The sequence below is a fragment of the Hippopotamus amphibius genome, chromosome 6 (genome assembly GCF_030028045.1).
Source record: "Hippopotamus amphibius kiboko isolate mHipAmp2 chromosome 6, mHipAmp2.hap2, whole genome shotgun sequence".
NCBI lineage: Eukaryota > Metazoa > Chordata > Mammalia > Artiodactyla > Hippopotamidae > Hippopotamus > Hippopotamus amphibius.
The window spans coordinates 57,785,572-57,804,222 of record NC_080191.1 but is presented as its reverse complement, the minus strand read 5'-3'; the positions used below and the strand labels follow the sequence as shown (position 1 = coordinate 57,804,222).

The following is an 18,651-nucleotide window of genomic DNA, read 5'->3' as shown; positions in this document are numbered from 1 at the left end:
TGGGAACAATGTGGCCTCTGTGTGTTCACATCAGCAAGCTAAGTGACACACCCACCAGAGCCATGACAATTCTGAGGCTGACCATCAAAGATCAAAAAGTGGGCAGTGGCGGGCAAGGTGAAGAAACTTTTAAGGAAAGAAAATGTAAATGAGATAACACCTTTTAGATAAACTCTATTAAGAATGATTATGCTTTACAAATGTCTATCTAAAATAGTCTCTCCAGATTCTGATAACTTGAAATCCTAGAGTTGCACTAAATTAAGTGGTGGAAGTTGATTGATTAGCTAGGTCATTCCCAAAGAAAATGAGATACTGAAAAAGTCTAAAGGCTCCTCTATGTTGGGAACAATTAAATCATACTAAGGATACTAAGGATAATCAGTCTAGCAACATTAGGCTATTAAGCTGGGTGCCTTATGGACAATGCCAATATATAATTTCCCTTAAAGATAAAAAATTGGTAGACCAGACTAAGCCAGACAACCTGGGAATATACTGGACTGCACCTATAAAAGTTCTTAAATCCTTACTTATGACCTTACTGATACCGCTGGTTATATTATTGCTTTTTTCGCCTGTTTTACAAAATTGTTATTTCTTACATTACCAAATGCGACTGAGCCTCTGATAAAATGGTATATAGTCCCATATGAGATCAGTGATCATAATGGTGTAACTCTAGATATGGGAAGAAGCAACAAGAGGGAATATTTTCCCGGACATTAAGAGACTAGGCAGGTGGCCCAGAGGCTTTTGGCTACTCACAAGGCCTAGTCCAGTAATAGCACATTGACCGAACTATCAGTGACTCTTTGCCAGATCTGGGAATGAGCATTCCTAGCACTGTGGGACAAAATGGTCCCCCAAACCATGGTCAAATTTATGGCCATGAAGGGGTCCTGCCGACTGGAAACTGGCACTTGCTGTCTGCCTCAGCAAAAATTTAAATCAGGAGCTGCTGCAACTGCTGACCTTCAACAGCCCCTGAAAGGAGTTCAGGGTGGAAATCAGAAATACAGCACTCTGTGCCCTGGGAAAAAATTGGCAGAACAGGCCTTCAAATAGATATTTTCAGGTAAGGATTTTTATGAGCCCTAATTCTTGCCTCTTCTTATACCTAAAGAAACACTAAGATCATTAACAATGACAATTGCTTTTGTTTACGTGTTAATACCATATCAAAAGTTAAACCCTATTGGACAAAACTAGACAACTGGCTATCTGGCTACAGGTCTCCTCAAAGTGCCATGTCTAGATTGGGATTCAGCCCTATTGTCTTGAGAAAAAAAAAATTTTTTTTTTGAGATTTTGTCCATTAAAGTTCAGGTTGTTACTCCTCCAACCACTTCCAACTGGGTCTGTCACACTGACGTCAATCACACTGGGCTAATAAAAAGGACACCAAAAATATATATGACCACACCAAATGGCTCCACTCCTTTGGACAGGTTAGCCCAACGCTGACTCTGTGTGGACCAGGATCAAAAATTGTTACCAAACATAACTTGGTTCTTACTCCTGCTTTGGCCCCTGCTTGCTGATCTTTGGCCCCCACCTTTTTAAAACTACTTGTTAAGTTTGCCTCTTTCAGTTGGCAATAGCTTCACATCAAGATAATGGTGATACAGAAATTCCAGCTTCCTCTCCTCTGTGGGGATCCAGATACAGACATAACGATTCCACTTGTTGGGACCATCAATCATGATAGCCTTGGTTTTGTTGCTTGACCCCTGCATTATTAACACATTATCTAAGTTCACCTCCTAACGGGTTTAAAAGATTCCGTTCCAGATGGTGCTACAACAAGGATACCAGCCAGGTGCCACACGGACTACGTTGGAACAAGCTGCCTTATCATTCCATAGGCTCCCTTCTCCCTCCATAAATACACCCTGACAGAGAGCAGGCATTGGGACCCAGGACCCCACGACACCCCTACCAGCAGGAAGAAGCTAAGAGCCCTTGATGCCCCAATGACCTGAGTTCCTATGGCCTGAGATGGGGATAGGTAGATAGTGAGTCATGAGCAGGGTGTAAAGGGGTCAAAGATTTGGCCCATAAATAAAAAGAGGGGGGAAAGTGGAGTCCTATACCAAAGTCACAAGACAAGATTCCAGAGTTAACCCGACTCTCATAGCAACAAAATTCTGGAGTTATCTCGACCCCCATAGCAACCTTTGACTCATGACTTGGGCCAGCCGAAAACCGGACCCCATATTAGGGAAGGTATTCACCATATAGGACCCTAGCCTATCACTTAATGACACCTGTTGCCTTTGGTGCACTGACCAATCGATTAGCGCCATTTTCTTAGCAGGAATGTTCCTTGTCTGGGGTTAAAGTTGGCTGCAAGCCCACCAGAGGGTCGGCTCTCCCTGGCCTGCCAGGAAGTCATCCCACTGTCTTTACAGTGTCCCTTTGTAATAAACTACCTTCCTTAAATCCTGCCTTGTGTCTGGAAATTCTTTTCCAACCCATACTCGGACCATGACAGTTCTGGAGGCCAAAAGTCTGAAATCAGAGTGTCCGCAGGGTCATTGTCTCTGTGAAGGCTCGAGGGAAGAATCTGTTCCATGGCGCTCTCGTAGCTTCTGGTGGTCACCCCAAATCCTTGGAGTTCCTTGGCTTGTAGGAGTGTCACTCCCGTCTCTGCCTCTGTCGTCACATGGTGTCTCCCATTGGGTCTCTGTCTGAGTCTCTTTTCTCCTTCTCCTCTTCCTCCTCCTTATGATTTGGGGGTTTCTTTTGTTTGCTTTTTTTTTTTGCTGTACCACGCAGCTTGTGGGATCTTAGTTCCCCAACCAGGGACTGAACCCACACCCCCTGCAGTGGAAGCACGGAGTCCTAAGCACTGGACCACCAGGGAAGGCCCTCTTCTCTTCTTAAAGGAACACAAGTCGTATTGGATTAGGGCCCTAATGACTTCATCTCAACTTGATTACCTCTGCAAAGACCCTCTTTCCAATAAGGTCACATTCACAGGTATCAGGCCTTCAACATATCTTTTGAGGAGACATGATTCAATCCAGAACAGTCGTGCAAAAAGAAATCTCACCCCTTAAGAAATTCAGTCCCTTCCAGTTTAAAAATCTGATCTCTTTCTGATATTTAGTTTGTTAATTCCAGGTTTTCCTCAATTCCCGGTCCCTTTTCTTCTTCTCTCCGGACGTAAAGCAAGTTCCAGGAGGAGGCTGGATGTGGGTCGGGCCAGGTGTTCTCAGGGAGCAGGGCCAAGCCAGCCTGGGTGAGGGACGCACTTGGCATACTTGCCCCAGTCCTCCCTGAGTCCCTCTTGCCTGGACCTGGGCATCAACTTTGGTCTACGTAGCAAACACTGAGATCACCTGTCCCACCATGGACTTCCATCGGTAGGACTCTGCAGGCTGTGTCCTCCTCCTCTCAGCTGAGAGGCAGGCCTCCTCCTGTCTGCCGGGCCATTTTCAGCCTAGCTCTCTGCCTTGCTCTGAGGAACAGACAGGTTTTGGAAGTCCCCTCCCACGGCACTTGGGGCCCTTGGGCACAGAGGACTTGAGAGCCATCCTCTGGCTGTCAGTCTAGCACTGGCTTTTTTTTTAGTTCACTGCTCCACTGGAGGGGGGCTTCCCAAAGTTTCTATGGGCTAACCTGAAGGCACACACTTTTTGGATTCCCAAGCTTTTCTCTGGTTTATTTTGTGCCCATCCCCAGGGACAAGGCCTGAGGCTCAGAGAGCAGAACCCCACACAGTGTTTCTCCTCTTCATCCCAGCTCTACGCCACCTCAGCCCCAGGCCAGGAAAGCTGTTTCTCTGCTCCGTGTGTGGGGATGGGCCTTGAGATATCAGACATGCTTCTCTATTCCTTGGAAATGCCCCAAACCAACAGTCTCAGTATTTTTATTTTTATTTTATTTACTTTTTTTTTTTTTTAATTTCTTGGCCATGCCCTGTGGCATATGGGATCTTAGTTCCCAGAACAGGGATCGAACCCATGCCCCCTGCAGTGGAAGTGCAGAGTCTTAATCACTAGACCACCAAGGAAGTCCACTCCCCATTTTTTTTTTTTTTTTTTACTTTTTTTCTTAACCAACCATCTCATTCTTGATATTATGCTTATGGTTCTGGAGATAAAGGAACAGTTTATATTAGACTAGCCCTTCTGATGCAAAAAACTAGCAGGAAATCCGGATGAGCACACACTCACATGCTTGGGAGTCATCAAAGAGCTGCCCAGACACTGAAGTCTTAGACCAAAATCCCTGAGGAAAGGGAATTTTGGAGAGAGGAACCCAACGTTTAGATTCCTTTTCCCCTTGGGGCATTCTCCAATCACTAAGCCGCCAAGACAGCCAGAGAGAAGGTATCTGTGATAATGGATCCCATAAAGGTCTGGTATCCAGAATATCTATAAATGTTGGCAAATCAATTAATTTAAAAAATGTCATTGCAATTAAAAAATAGGCAAAAGATTGGACATTTACTATACAAAAGAAGATGTTCAAATGGCTAATAAACATTTGAAAAGATGCTCCACCTCAGTCATCAGGGACATAAAAATGAAGGCCACAAAGAGACTCCACCACACACCCTCCAAATGGCTGAAACTAAGAAGATGAAACCATCATGTCAGCAAGGATGTGCAGGAGTCACATAAATTGCCAGTGGGAGTATAAATTCATACAGTCATTTTGGAAAAACTTTTTGACAGTAACCACAAAAGTCGCATAGATGCTATGGCCCAGAAATTCTTCCCCTGTGTATGTACACACCCAACAGAAATGCACCTGGATGTGCACAGTGTAGGTATAAGAATGTTTGTAGCATCATTCCCTGAAATAGCCCAAACGAGAAACAACTCAAATGTCCCTCGACAGTAGCACGGATAAATCAAGTGTAGCATATTTGTATTATGGGATGCTCTCCAGCATAGTAAATGAATCAACTCCTGTAAGAATCTTGTGAGATTCTTAAAACAATGTTGTCAGAAAGAAGAAAGGCATAAGTTATTAGGTACTAGGTGGTTCCATTTATATAAAGTTCAAAAATAGGTGAAACTAATTTATGGTGTAGGAGTCTGGATAGTGGTTACCTCTGGTGACTGTGAGGGGCAGGGAGAAGGGAGGAGTTCTGGTAATGTTCTATTTCCTAAACTGGACTGTGGTTACACAGGTGTGTTTGAGTAAATCCCCAAAACTGTAAATTATGTCCAGTGCATTTTTCTGTATTTTATGCAATTGTAATAAAAATATTGTTAAAACGAACATTTCTCAAATAGACTCTTGACTTTGAAATTTAGAGCTATGGCTCCTAGAACATCTTCTCTTTGTGTAAAATAGGATAGAAGCATCATTAAGACCGGAATTGCTTTTTAGGTCTAATAATTAGACTGGGTAATATTTGCCTTCAGGCAAGATCTACTCAAGGTGATCATCTTTAAGTTGAAGGTCTTGAGGTGGGATTCATAAATCACCCCACGTTCTTGAGCTCACCTCAAGATTTTGCTTGTTTTAATTAGGTGTGAATGTTCTTTAATTCCTCCCAGAGCCGATCAACAAAGGAATTATTCTTCCCTGAAAAACAGATTTTTTTCAACATGGAGAATACAAAGACAGCAATTTTTCAAAAAAAATATTTATTTATTCATTTGGCTGCACCGGGTCTTAGCTGCGGCATGTGGGATCTTTTAGCTGCAGGATTTTTAGCTGCCGCATGAGGGATCTGGTTCCCTGACCAGGGATGGAACCTGGGCCTCCTGCATTGGGAGTGTGGAGTCTTAACCACCGGACCACAAGGGAAGTCCCCAAAGATTGCAAATTTTTATTCAAGGTCTTGTTTAAAGCCAAGGACCATCACTCCCAGACCCAACTCCTCCAGCCACCTAGATTTTTCTTGTCTCTTAACCTTACTTTCCTTTGTACCATTCATTACCACTTAGAATCCTTGTGGCATTGTCAGCTGCCTTTGAATACTATATTCCATCTTGGCCACAGTGACTGCAGTGCCCTGAAAGGCAGAGCCCGAGACTCACACTCCATTTCAAATGCCACCAGCCTTGGGGTGGTATCTTGTGCAAAGTCATTGCCCAGAATTATTAGCTGTCAGATGGATAACAACACATTTTTCCTTCTTGATCTTTGGAGGGGTAAGGAAGGCAGCAGAGGAGTAGCCTTAGCTTAGCTGAATATTTTTAATATAAGAACTTGTCACACTCCATGAAAGTAACAAGTGTCCATCAACAGATAAATGAATAAAGAAGATGCGGAATACTACTCAGCTATAAAGAAAGAATGAAACAATGTAATTTGCAACAACATGGATGGACCTAGAGATTATCACACTAAGTGAAGTAAGTCAAAGACACATATCATATGCTATCACTCATATGTGGAAAATAACTAAAAGAAAAATGATATAAATTAATTTATTTACAAAACAGAAATAGACTCACAGATTTCAAAAACAAACTTACGGTTACCAAAGGGGAAATGTGGAGGGTGGTGATAAATTAGGAGCTTGGGATTCACACACACACACTACTATATATAAAATAAATAACAAACGAAGACCAACTGTATAGCACAGGGAACTCTACTTAATATTCTGTAATAAACTATATGCGAAAGGAATCTGAAAAAGAATGAAGAGAGATATATGTATAACTGAATCACTTTGCTGGACACCTGAAACTAACACAATATTGTAAATCAACTATACTTCAATTTAATAAACAAACAAACAAATGAATAAATAGGAACTTCCCTGGTGGTCGAGTGGTTAAGACTCTGGGCTTCCACTGCCGGGGGCACAGGTGCAATCCCTGGTTGGGAAACTAAGATCCTGCATGCCATACCACACGTGGAATGGCCAAAAATAAATTGTCACACTCAAGTGACTCCAGGCTTCATGACGCAAACCTGTGGCACTGACTCCCTGACAAGCAAAAGTGGCTGGGGGGGGGGGGTGGCCGGTGATGCTCCAGCTGGGCTGCAGTCCCGAAGCAGGTGGGGTGCTGGGAGAAGGACTGTCAGAGATGGGCTGAGAGCAGACAGTCATAGTTCCTCCCTGATGAGGGAAGATCCCGGACCAAGTCTTGGTTCTCCTCCAGAGTACCATTATGAAGGACCCATGATACTTATCGGCTGTTACAATGTGCCAGGCATCACCAGAAGCATGTCACACATGCTATCTCATCTAATCTTCAAAGCAACTCACGGAGGTAGAAATGTCATTCTCCCTATTTTGCAGAAGAAACAATTAAAGCTTAAGGAAGGGAAACAGCTTGTCCAAGTTTTCATGGCAGTAGAAATAGTAAAGCTAGCATTCAAATCCAAGTCTCCTGACCTCCAAAGCAGGGCCTAAGGAAAATGTGTACAAAGAACTAGTAGATAGTTAAAGCAATCTAAGATGTAATAAGATGTGCACAGAAATATCTATCTTACCAGGCAGACGGTGGTAAGTGCCAGGCGGAAGAGAACAAGCAAAGTGTAATGACCATTTCTGGCTGCAGGAGATTCCACCAGCAGTTAAGGTGAATAGGGACATTTCATCTCCACGTTACAACATGATGAAAGTCAGATTGAATGTTCTTCCATAACGATGTGATAGAGCTGGGCTGAGAGCAGACACTTCAGAATTTCTCCTTGGAGAGGAAAGATCTTGGCTCTGGACATAAATAGGATAAAATCTAAAAGTCAGAGCTGGCTCTCATAAGGCTCCCATGGACACACCTCCACCTGACCCCTCCAGGCCCTGTGGGCAAGACCTGGAAAAGACCATCAGGACCCCCGGGAGGCACAGTGCTGTGAGTGCTCTGAAAATACCCTATGGGCCATGGTGTTTTCATGAATGTTTATTGCAATACAGTGTCCAGTGTGTAAAGATCCATCACACCACCTACCTGTTTGAAAGAAAAGCAACACGGGAAAAGCTACTTTGATAAATGATTATGGGGTGTGTTATTATCTATAGAAAACAGTAATTATATTTTTAAACAAAAAATGGTTTCAATGTCATTACCATATGTTTACTGTCATGCATCCTTTGTTGAAGCTGCTACAAGTTGTCCTAATAAACTTTGAAATTTACATTCAGGAATTTACATTTATACTTAGGGACAGTGGTTTACCTAATTTGGCACACACCCCAGCATGACTTCTGTTTGGGGCCCCAAATTTCAGAGCAAGGGCTATAGACTTAGGGCCAGCTTAAAGTACCAAGAATTTGGTAATGGGGCAAACACAAAGAAGACTCCTATTCAAGCAACATTTTCAATTCATTTGTGCAGAGAAATCTTTCTTGGAAATCATCTAAATTTCCAACTCTTTTGTTGAATTATTTTATCGTTCGAAAGCCTGGCCCATGAGTTTCCAACATACAAACTGAAACATCCTTCTATGGTAACATTTTCACAAAAACAGGGTGATATTGAGAGCCAGAAGCCATCAAATCTTCCATTTACTTGAACAGCATCCACTCATTTATTTATGCCTTGAGCCATCAACTACTCCAGGCACAGTGCACGTCCCTGGAAATGTAATGACATGGTTCCTGCCTTAGAGGAAGTTCCAGTCTAGAGTGTGATGGGTGTGAGGCTGATCCTATTCCAGACCACTTTGGGGGATGCAGGAGAGAGGCAGCTAAACCCAAAACTGAGCATCCTATTATTCTCCGAAAGGAAAGCAAACAAGCCCAGCTTAGGGGTTCAGAGTCATCCCTTCTCCATCAGCCTGGTGGCTTTCATACAGCTAAGCCTCTGCTTGATGCCCAAGTGGTGTGTCTCTATCTGAAGGTGTGTTTGAGTCACCATTAAAAAGGACTTTGTAAAACATCACCTTACATCAGAGCCTCAGTCAAAGGGGAAACTGGAAATTATGTCACATTTCCAAGCCTAATTCTGCAATACAATCTCTAACTGAATATGTTTTTTATGTAGCTTTCTTTTCTTTCCTTTTCTTTTTCTTTTCTTTTCCTTTTTTTTTTTTTTTTTTGGCTGTGTTGAGTCTTCATTGCGGTGCGAAGGCTTCTCATTGTGGTGACTTCTCATTGCAGAGCACAGGCTGTAGGCACAAGGGTTTCAGTAGTTGTGGCATGCGGGCTCAGTAGTTGTGGCGCACGGGCTTAGTTGCTCCGCAGCATGTGGGATGTTCCCGGACCAGGGATTGAACCTGTGTCCCCTGCATTGGCAGGCAGATTCTCAACCACTACGCCACCAGTGAAGTCCTGTAGCTTTGTTTTCTGATTACTCCAAAACAAATAGACACTATTTAAAGGAAAGGGACACAAGTGGCTATTGATTCAGTGGTCATGAAAAGAGATGGACAAGAAAATGAGACACGAAGTAAAGAATACTCCAGATAATAAGAGGACAAGCAAATTGCACGCACTTAGCCTCTCTGCTCCCATCCTTGCTAAGGAAATGCAGATGCATTTGGACCTGATACCATAAATGCTTGTCAAAATAAATACATGCAAGCTGTCCTCACTTTCATGAGTCAATCATTAACTAGAGTAGCTGTTTATATCACTTACACTGAGGCCATACAGCATAAACTTTCTGAGATTATGAGCTCTGGAGTCAAATGGAGCTGACGGCAATCCTGCTTCCGTTGCTTCCTAGCTGCTTGGCTCTGGGTGAATTACTTCCTCTTTCCTCATGTGAAAAATGGGGATAGTCCTAATTCATTGGGTTGTTGTGAAGAGTCATGTGGGTGGTGTTTGGCACACTCCCTGCCTGTGGGAGGTACACATTTTAAAATTTTTAAATTATTATTATTTTTTGGCCATGGCACTCAGCCTGTGGGATCTTAATTCCCCAACCACGGATCAAACCCATGCCCCCTGCAGTAGAAGCGCCCAGTCTTAACCACTGGACCTCCAGGAAAGTCCCTAGATGTACATATTTTTTAAAATATTAAGATCATTAGTGTTAAATATCAAATTTTCCAAAAGGAGAACTGGTGTTGTATGTAATTCATGATATAGCGAGAGTAAGTCCAAATTTATCTGCCCTCTGGCTGCAGAATTTACAGAAGTTTTAATATAACTGGAGTGCGGATAATTTTTGACTCACCCTCATCGAGACGGACTTTTGAGAATTCTCAAGGGTTTTAAAGGAGGTGATTTTTCAATGTAGAAAGAACCTGGCCTGCACCAGCTTTTGAAAGTTGCGCGGCACAGGGCTGTGTGCTGGGGCTTCTCTGCTGCCCCGTGGTGTGTGAGGCCTTCGCAGTCACCCAGTGCAGCTGGGCCTAAATGCTAATCTGTCTCCCGCACATGTGTTTTTATACTTTCTCCAGCAGCCCAGTTTTAGTCCCTTTGGGAAAAGCTTCCTCAATGAAATGAAATTAGCTCTTTATCATGTAGTAAGAATGCACTAGAAAAGACCAGTCAGGATTTCCACCTCACAGGAAATTTTCTGAAAGGCCTGAAATCAGAAACAGGAAGTCTGTGTAATACCGGGCGCCATGAGCACCACGGCCCGCGTGCTGCCTGCCCAGCGTCTAGAGGCCCAGCGAGGCTAAATGCTGCGCTATTTCTTCCTCACAGACACAGCAGTTTATCTTCTGAAGTAATTATTAGTTCACATTTCTGCTGACCTTCCAGCGAAAATGCTACAGAAGACTTCCCCTCCCTCTCACAGCCTTAGTGCACCCTTAAACTCTCACTGCAAGTTCATAGGGGTGTTACTTTATGTAAACAATAAAGTAAAAACAATTCTTCACGTTGCTTTAATTTAGTCATCACGACAGATGAGTATCTCTGTGATGGGGAAGTCTAGAAGGATCTTCTTAAATCGAGGAGGAAGAATGGCAGGCAATGCCCCTCTGAGACCCGGGGTTAGGGGAGGGGACCTTCCAAAACTCACTGACAGCCTCTTCACACAACACACGGGCAGGATCCTTCGATGGCTTCTCCAGAGGGGAGAAACGTTTGCGTCATTTTTATGGTGACTCACCTGTAAACCTTAATTAAAAATCTGTTCATAACACAACAATGTCAATCAACACTACTTGAATAAAATAAATTTTTTAAAAATCTGTTCAAACTGTGTGAAATAAACAATAGTTCAGGAAAGCAACCTCATGACAGTGTCCTCTCCTGAATATAAAATCAATGATGAAGATAAATCTAAATACCCCTTTCCCCCTTAAATCCAAGACTTGGATGGAAGCTCGTAAATCCAGGTACTGTCTTAGTTTAAAACATTTAAGTCATATCGACAGAGCAAGGAGAATTTTTGAAATCCAATGACCCTTTTATGAACTTTGCATTAAAAATCTTCCAATATAATTAGGGGAAAACTAGTTTGAAATGGTCTTTTTAAAGGAAGTCTCCTCATCTATCATCCTCTGAAGATTTACTGCCATTCTCTGAAAGCTACTTACAAAAATAGAAAATGAATCAGTATACACTTATTATCTGGGGTATATCCTGGGTGTTATAAAATGAGCATAAGCATCTCTGAAATTAGATATTCAAAAACTTTAAAAATTCCACCTGTCTTACCTTCTCCCCAGGGAACATTACTATGGACGATGGGAAAGGCACATACGATGACACAACTGTGTGTTTTATTTGTTTACTCATGTGGACAAGAGTAATGTGTGATTGCATAGGGTTTATCTTTCAAAAATTTAGGTTTGAAATTTAAGCAATTAGCTATAGCTCAAAGAAAAAAACTAGTCTTTTTTTGGACATTATCTTTGTAAAATATTTTCTATACTATCCTTTCAGGAGAATGAGCCTAGAATTGAAAAGGGTGTCAATGGATGGACTATTTTGGATAAAATGTACTGATTTTAGTAGAGGGAAAACCCTATGAGGTCAAACTATTTGTTCATGTCCGCATCCTCAACACACAGCCCTGTCCTGGGATATACTGGACATTCCGAAGTGTTCCATAAAGGAATGAATGACTTGAAGATGCTGAACTCAACCACTGTATAACAGAAGGAAGAAGAACATTATTCAGTAGAAGAAGGAAGACAAGAGAAAATAGAGTTAGAGTCTGACGGCACAATTTATTTGACATATTTCTGCTGTGCTAATCCTATTCTTTCTCTCTGCCTTTAATCTCCAGGTGGCCAACATCTGTGTCGCATGTGGGAGGGTGGCGAGGACAGGAAAGGGTAGAAGCACTGGCCACCACTGCAGGTACCTGCTCAGTGTGTTGATATGGATTAAAAAGTGCTTGAAGGTCATTAAGCCCAACCCCTCACTTTGCAGATGAGGAAAGTAAGAAATCCAATGACTTGACTAAGGTCACTGGTGTAAGGAGTATCACATCATTATTTATCGATTTGGGGAGGAGGGGCTATATGATGATAAAAAAAAAACTTATCATAGACCTGCCTGATATCAGCCCCCCAATCCCAAACTCCGGATCCAGTTTGTGTGGTTTGACCAACTGACTGATTGCTTTTACATTGATTCTGACAAAAATTTTACTTTGCAAAAATTGACTGGGGATGTGCCTATTACAAATGCATCTTTCTGGGACTTCCCTGGGGGTCCAGTGGTAAACAATCCATCCTGCAATGCAGGGGACGCGAGTTCCATCCCTGGTTGGGGAACTAATATCCCACATGCCACTGGGCAACTAAGCCTGCGCGCCTCAACTAGAGAATAGAAAACCCGAGCATTACAACTAGAGAAGAGAAAACCCAAGTGCCACAACTAGAGAGAAGCCCACATGCAGCAAAGAAGGCCCGATGCAGCCATAAATTAATTAATTATGTAAAAAAAGAAAGAAATGCATCTTTCTGACCCCCAGCTCCTGAGATTCTAATTCTGTGGGTCTGGAGTGAGGCTACAGAACCTGAATTTTCACAAACACATCCAGGTGACTTGGATGCAGAAGCTGTACGTTGAGAAACACTGCTCTCAGGAGCCTGAGGTCAGCCAAGACCCGCCTCCCGGCAACACACGTGGAAAGCTCCACTGACAGATTTACAGAGCTGCTGAAATGAAGCTTGACATGTGGGAGAAATGTGTGTAAATCGTGCTTTGAAGAATACTGCTACATCATCACTACTAGAGACATATATTCAATTACACACAATTGTATGTTGGCTGTGTTCAAAATCATTTATTTTTCTTAACTACTTGACACTTTGTGAACCTCACGTTCACTTCTCAAAACCAAGATAAATGCCATGCTCTTAACATGGAAAGACCAAGAGGCACCAAAAGATTTAAGAAGCTTCATGAGAAACAGGGCCAGGCTGGTCTCATTTTGCCCATAATTGCACCTCTTGCCCCCCTCATTTGCTTTGCACACAGTAGGTGTATGATAAATACATGTTTATAAATTAACCCAGGAGAAGGGAATATGAAATAGTGTGCACACTTGGATAATGCCTCTGTGTAAGTAAATACCAAATACTTGTGATTATAAAACTGATTAATCCTTTACTAGCAAAATAATTCCCATGTTTAAGAAGGCATCAACTGCAAGTCTGGGAGGAAACAGAAGGCAAGAAATGCAAGGCTTGAGCAAAAATCAGACCTTTCTTCCTTGGATCCGTCTCTGTTTACGATTCCCTATATTTTCCATTACTTTAAACCACAAGTTTCTGCAAGGCTCAGTGTGTTTTAATTAAACCCCAACGATGAACACAGACTTTCCGAACTCCGTCCTGGTTTGCAGCCTCATGCTTCAAAAGCAGGGTTGAAAGAAAACAGGGAGAAGGCCTGATGCTCCGTAAGGCCTTAGGAGTGTGCGTTCCCCTCACACAGAACAGGACCGCAGAATAATGGGCGGAGAATTAGCCTAAGTGCATATAATGCCACTCGATGATCATTTCCATGCCTTCTGGGATTGGCATCTTGTTCTTCATTTGCCTGGTTTGTGTTCACAGAGGAAAGCTCTGCCTGTGTGACTCAGGCCATGAAAATGCTTGACTTGGCAACCCACGTGGGTATTCCCCACACGGGCCTCAGCCGAGGGCCTGGGGAAGTAAGAAGGCCGGCCTCTCATCTCTCTCTGGTGGCATCTGTAATGTCCCCATGGCCCCTGCCAACAGCCACAGTGGAGGGAGGCTTCAAGGGGAAGCTGTGTCCTGAGTTAAACTCTGCTCGGAGAGGCGGGTTCACAAAACCACACGGGATCCACAGGGAGACTTTCTTTCTTTCCCGTCTTCCTTCCTTCCTTTCCTTTCATTCTTTTTCTTTCTTTTCTTCTTTTCTTGAGCCCTCCTTCCCTCTCCCCATCTTCCCCCCCCCCACCCCCCCACCTTCCTTCTTTCCTTTCCTTCTTTCTCTGTGGCTCTCTCTCTAATTTTTTTTTAGCCTCACTGCATGGCTTTCGGGATCTTAGTTCCCCCGACCTGGGATCGAACCTGCGCCCCCGGCAGTGGAAGCGCAGAGTCCTAACCACTGGACTGCCAGGGAATTCCCTCTCTGTGGGTCTCTTGTGAAAATGAAAGGATCAAAAATCTCAAAGAAATAGTCAACTAGCAGACATTTCTGTGTGTCCACTGGCCTTTCCCAGGTCCGTCACTCTCTCCAACTCAGCCCTTTGCTTTCCATGTAAGAGACACAGGTGGCTCTTATGCAAAAGTATGAAGAAACCAAGAGAAAATTCAACAACTAACTGTTGTAGGCTCATTGCAATTACACATTAATCTGACAAACATGACCTGAGGGTCACCTGCGTCGTCTCTGCAGATTACGTGGGTGTCACCCACAGGGCCAGTTAGTATCCTTGGCTACTGTGTAACACTCAAAGAGGTTAGTGAGATCATCTTGGTTCAGGACAAGATTGAAACATATATTATGAAATGACTTTTGGACTCTGACCCAATTATAACCTTCACTGAGTCTGTCGAGTTTACCATGTAGATAGGGGAAAAATATGTAGTTTAAATATTGAACAATTCAATTTGGGAGGCAATCCCAAACCAAGACACTAATGTGCTGCCTGCACACATTCACTCTGCAGAGCAGAGTGGGTTTCAGCTAACAGGTCTCCAAGGCCATTCATCCCAGTAACGGTATGGTCCCCGCACACACATCTGGGAAGTGGATGGATGAATTGCACCCACAGGGCCATAAAGATAAAGTTCAGGAAGTGACTTGGTATACTCAATTTAGTCCACTGGTTTGAAATTCTCAGGTCAGCATTAGCTGGTGAGTTTTAAAGGGGAACTGAAGACTTGGAAGTAGCTCCAAGCTTGCTGCCTTTTTGGTGCTCCAAATTATCCTCTTCCTGAGTGTTCTTCAACTCACATCATCCTCAGCATCCCAGCTCTGCTATCTGTGAATAGGTACACTATTGATAGGTGACTTGTGGTAGGTGAATAGCAAGTGCTCAGCCCAGGAAATTGTTATCAGAATGACTTACATGCATGTCCTGAGCCCTACCGGGCACCAAAGAGACGGATGCTTTGCTAATAAATCTTGCAATCGTCAACATTAATTTAAGGGAATCTGAGTCAGCAGTCAAGAGTACACTTTTCAATAAGCAGCCAACTTTTCTTCTATAAAATTTTCTGGAGAATATATTACCAAATTCTGGGAAATACCGTTGGCAAGAAGCTGAACTGGAATAAGTTTAGGAACTCAGCCGTGTTAAGCTGCCCGGCCCCAAACACCTCCAGGCCATGCGTGCACAGCAAGTCAGATGGTGTCACTGCTTCCAAGGCCTCCACAGTGGCCTCTGCTCAACTACAACCACTGGAAGGAGGACAGAAAATCACTGCAGGGACAAAGGACAAGCTCAGAGCTGTGCTCAGAGGAGGATGTGAAATGAAGAAGAAAGCTGGACCATGAGCTTTTGGAGACCATAATCCAGTTGAGGAGGAAAGAAGGCACCCAAAAAGTAGGAGGAACACTGCTGAGTGGCCTGAACTAAAAGATGGGACAGAGCTTCAAGGAGGGAGAGACGAACATGTGGAGTGAAGAGGGAAGGTGGTGAGAACGTGAACTACAGGCTCCCGACCTGAGAGGAGGAAGGGGGTCCCGCAGGAGGCATCAGGAGGCACAAGGACTTGAAGCAGCAGTCATGTTGGTGCCTGGAGGGCCTTGAAGGTCAAGCTTGCAGTTTGTGTGGCCTCTCCTGGGCAACCCAGAGCATCATCGTTTTCTGAGGGAGGGGGAAGAAGAAACCAAGGTTTTATAAAGTCTGACACAGAGGCTGAGCTGCATGGGAAGACGACGTGAAAGCCCGGCAGCGGACACAGCTGTTAGGACACTGCAGTCACTGCCCAGGTCTGCGGTTTTGAACAATGGGTGTATATCCCATTGTTATGTCGCGGTGATGCCCTGGGATGTGGGGAGAAAATATCAGAATTCTAATTTGTACTTACTTTTAAAATTCTCATCCTTTTGGGGTCTATTTTATGTATTTTAAATGAACATACCAGTTTAATAGAAAATACATATATTATAGACTGACATGCACCCCCCAAATTCATATATTGAAGCCCTAACCCCCAATGTGATAGCTTTAGAGATGGGGCCTTAAGGAGGTAATAAAGGTTAAATAGGGTCCTAAATGTGCAGCCTTATTTTGATAGGACCCTTATGAAAAGAGGAAGAGGCACCAGCCCTCACACACACACACACACACACAGAGAAGAGACCATGTGAGGACACAGGGAGGTGGCTGTCTACAAGCCAGGAGAGTCTCATCAGAAACCAACCCTGATGGCACCTTGATCTCGGACTTCTGGCCTCCAGAATTGTGAGAAAATAAAATTCTGTTCTTTAAGCCTCCCAGTCTGTGGCAGCCCTCGCAGACCAGTACATAATACATAAACACTCAAATACCGGAAGAGTGAGTTGTACAAACAAGTTGTGTTAGTGAGCGTGATCACCAGAGTTTTGGGGACAGTGCGCCGGGTGCCAGGGGGCCACACTGAGAAGGCAGTGGGTGCTAAGAGCTACTTCAGAGGAAAAATAGGAGCTCCGTGGGCCTCTGGAGATAGAAAATGAGAGGAAGAGAAGAATGAACGTGATCTCTGTGTTTTCAGTCTGGGAGGGGGAGGGGGGCTATCTCCATCCCGTGGGAGAAAAGGATGGCAAGAGTTGATCCCACAGGAGGGTCAGAGAAGCTCAAGGACCACAGGACTGATGGATGTCCTCGAACGAGAGAGAAATGGCCAAAGAGGGAAAAGGAAAATATGGATTTCAGGGCCACAGAAGTCAAGGGAAAAGAGACTCTGGAGGAGGGTAGGGTGGGCAACAGGGCTGGGGAGGTCAAGTGGAACGACCCCAAGAAATGCCTGTGGAATTCCACGAGGAATTCACTGAAGATTTTGAAAAGTGACTCCAGTAGTGGGGAGAGGACGCAAGCGGGTCTGTAGGGGGTTAAGGAGGGACAGATGGAGAGGAAATGAAGGCATCGGGTTATGTTTAGATTTTAACTATTAAAACGTGTCAAAGTCAGAACTGCAGGAGGTGGGAGTTAAGCTTTCCCTTCATCTCCAACCCCAGAGGAATTCCCTGTTACTAAACAGTGTTAAGTGGTAACTGGGGCTGGAGAGGTGGGACCTGGGGTGGGGGTGGTGAGGCAACAATAAAGCGCTCAGTCCTGTCCCAGAACATTCCAGGCAGCTCTGGCTTGTGTGTGAGTTTGTGTGGGGGACAGAATACAAGACGAAGCCAGACAGGATACACAATTCTCAAACCCATACGCTGATGAGAAGTCCGGAAACTTCTCCCAAACTTCATACCTTATTTGATAGTTGAATGTCTGAAGATCTGATGTAAAGGGTGGGAATACACAGCGGGAAGAGGCTGGAGTTCATTTGGGCATCCCGGCCACCAGCAATCAGACACGCAGGAGACACCATCTCAGTATTCTGGCTTTGCCTGGGTGTAAAACGGTTTACTATCCATTTCATAAGTGTGCAGACAAATTCAAAGTCACATCTGAGAACTAATGAAGGCGTACAAAATTCTTTGGGATCCACAGATGAAAGGGGCTGTTTAAGTGCAGAGTATTATCAGCTAACGATGGGGCACATTGAATGAATAGGATTCTCCCAGAGAATACACTATGTCCTGGGGATAAATTCAGCAATTGTGGAAACTGCATTAAACATTTCAGGCGAAAAGCAATAATTACTGATAACTCTTCAGCAGGCAATCTTTCCGATTCTAGAACTATCTTACTAGTTCACACCCTGGGACATTTGTGGACCTCATACAGAATTTCAACATCTGTTTCAGAGGCTGGAGGAGTCACCTGATCCAGACACCCCTTTGCTCATTCAATGCCCTCTGTGATATCTACAAAAAATAGCAGCCCAACCTACGCTCGATTTCTCCAGCCTGACACATGTTAGCCCCCATTCTCACTTTCTTCTGTCTAGAGACAGTTTTAAAAGTCCTTTCTACCATCTTTTGCATCTTTGCAAGCCAAGGTTCATTTAAGGCTTCTGCTGTCCTAAATCTCTTCTCATGTTCATCCTTGGTTATTCACTCTTCTCTATGTTTTTGCACATCTTTCAAAAATCTGATCCCACTGGCGAGGCCCCGGATTTTCAGCAATAATGACTTAAAATATTTTGTGCAAATGTGCACACACTCACCCCATGGTTTTTGTGCACAGTGACTTACCTAAACTTGAAAAATAAAACCTGACATGACTGCAGGGTCACATGGTTCGTATATATTCTCAGAGAGTGATTCAACTGGTCACTTCATATTAGGCTAAAGAGGGCTTC

The 18,651-nt window shown here is 43.7% G+C and overlaps 1 protein-coding gene across 3 annotated transcripts in view; it reads right to left on the bottom strand.

The window, feature by feature from the left end:
* Window positions 1-18,651, bottom strand: part of SCAF8 (SR-related CTD associated factor 8) — a 204,305-nt gene that overhangs the window by 8,977 nt on the left and 176,677 nt on the right. For all 3 annotated transcript variants that reach the window (XR_009054339.1, XR_009054341.1, XR_009054340.1), the window contains exons 22-24: window positions 17,656-17,794; window positions 15,921-16,064; window positions 7,420-7,642 (exon numbers count right to left, since the gene is read on the bottom strand). The gene's annotated coding sequence lies outside the window, so the exon portion shown is untranslated. The remainder of the gene's footprint in view (window positions 1-7,419; window positions 7,643-15,920; window positions 16,065-17,655; window positions 17,795-18,651) is intronic.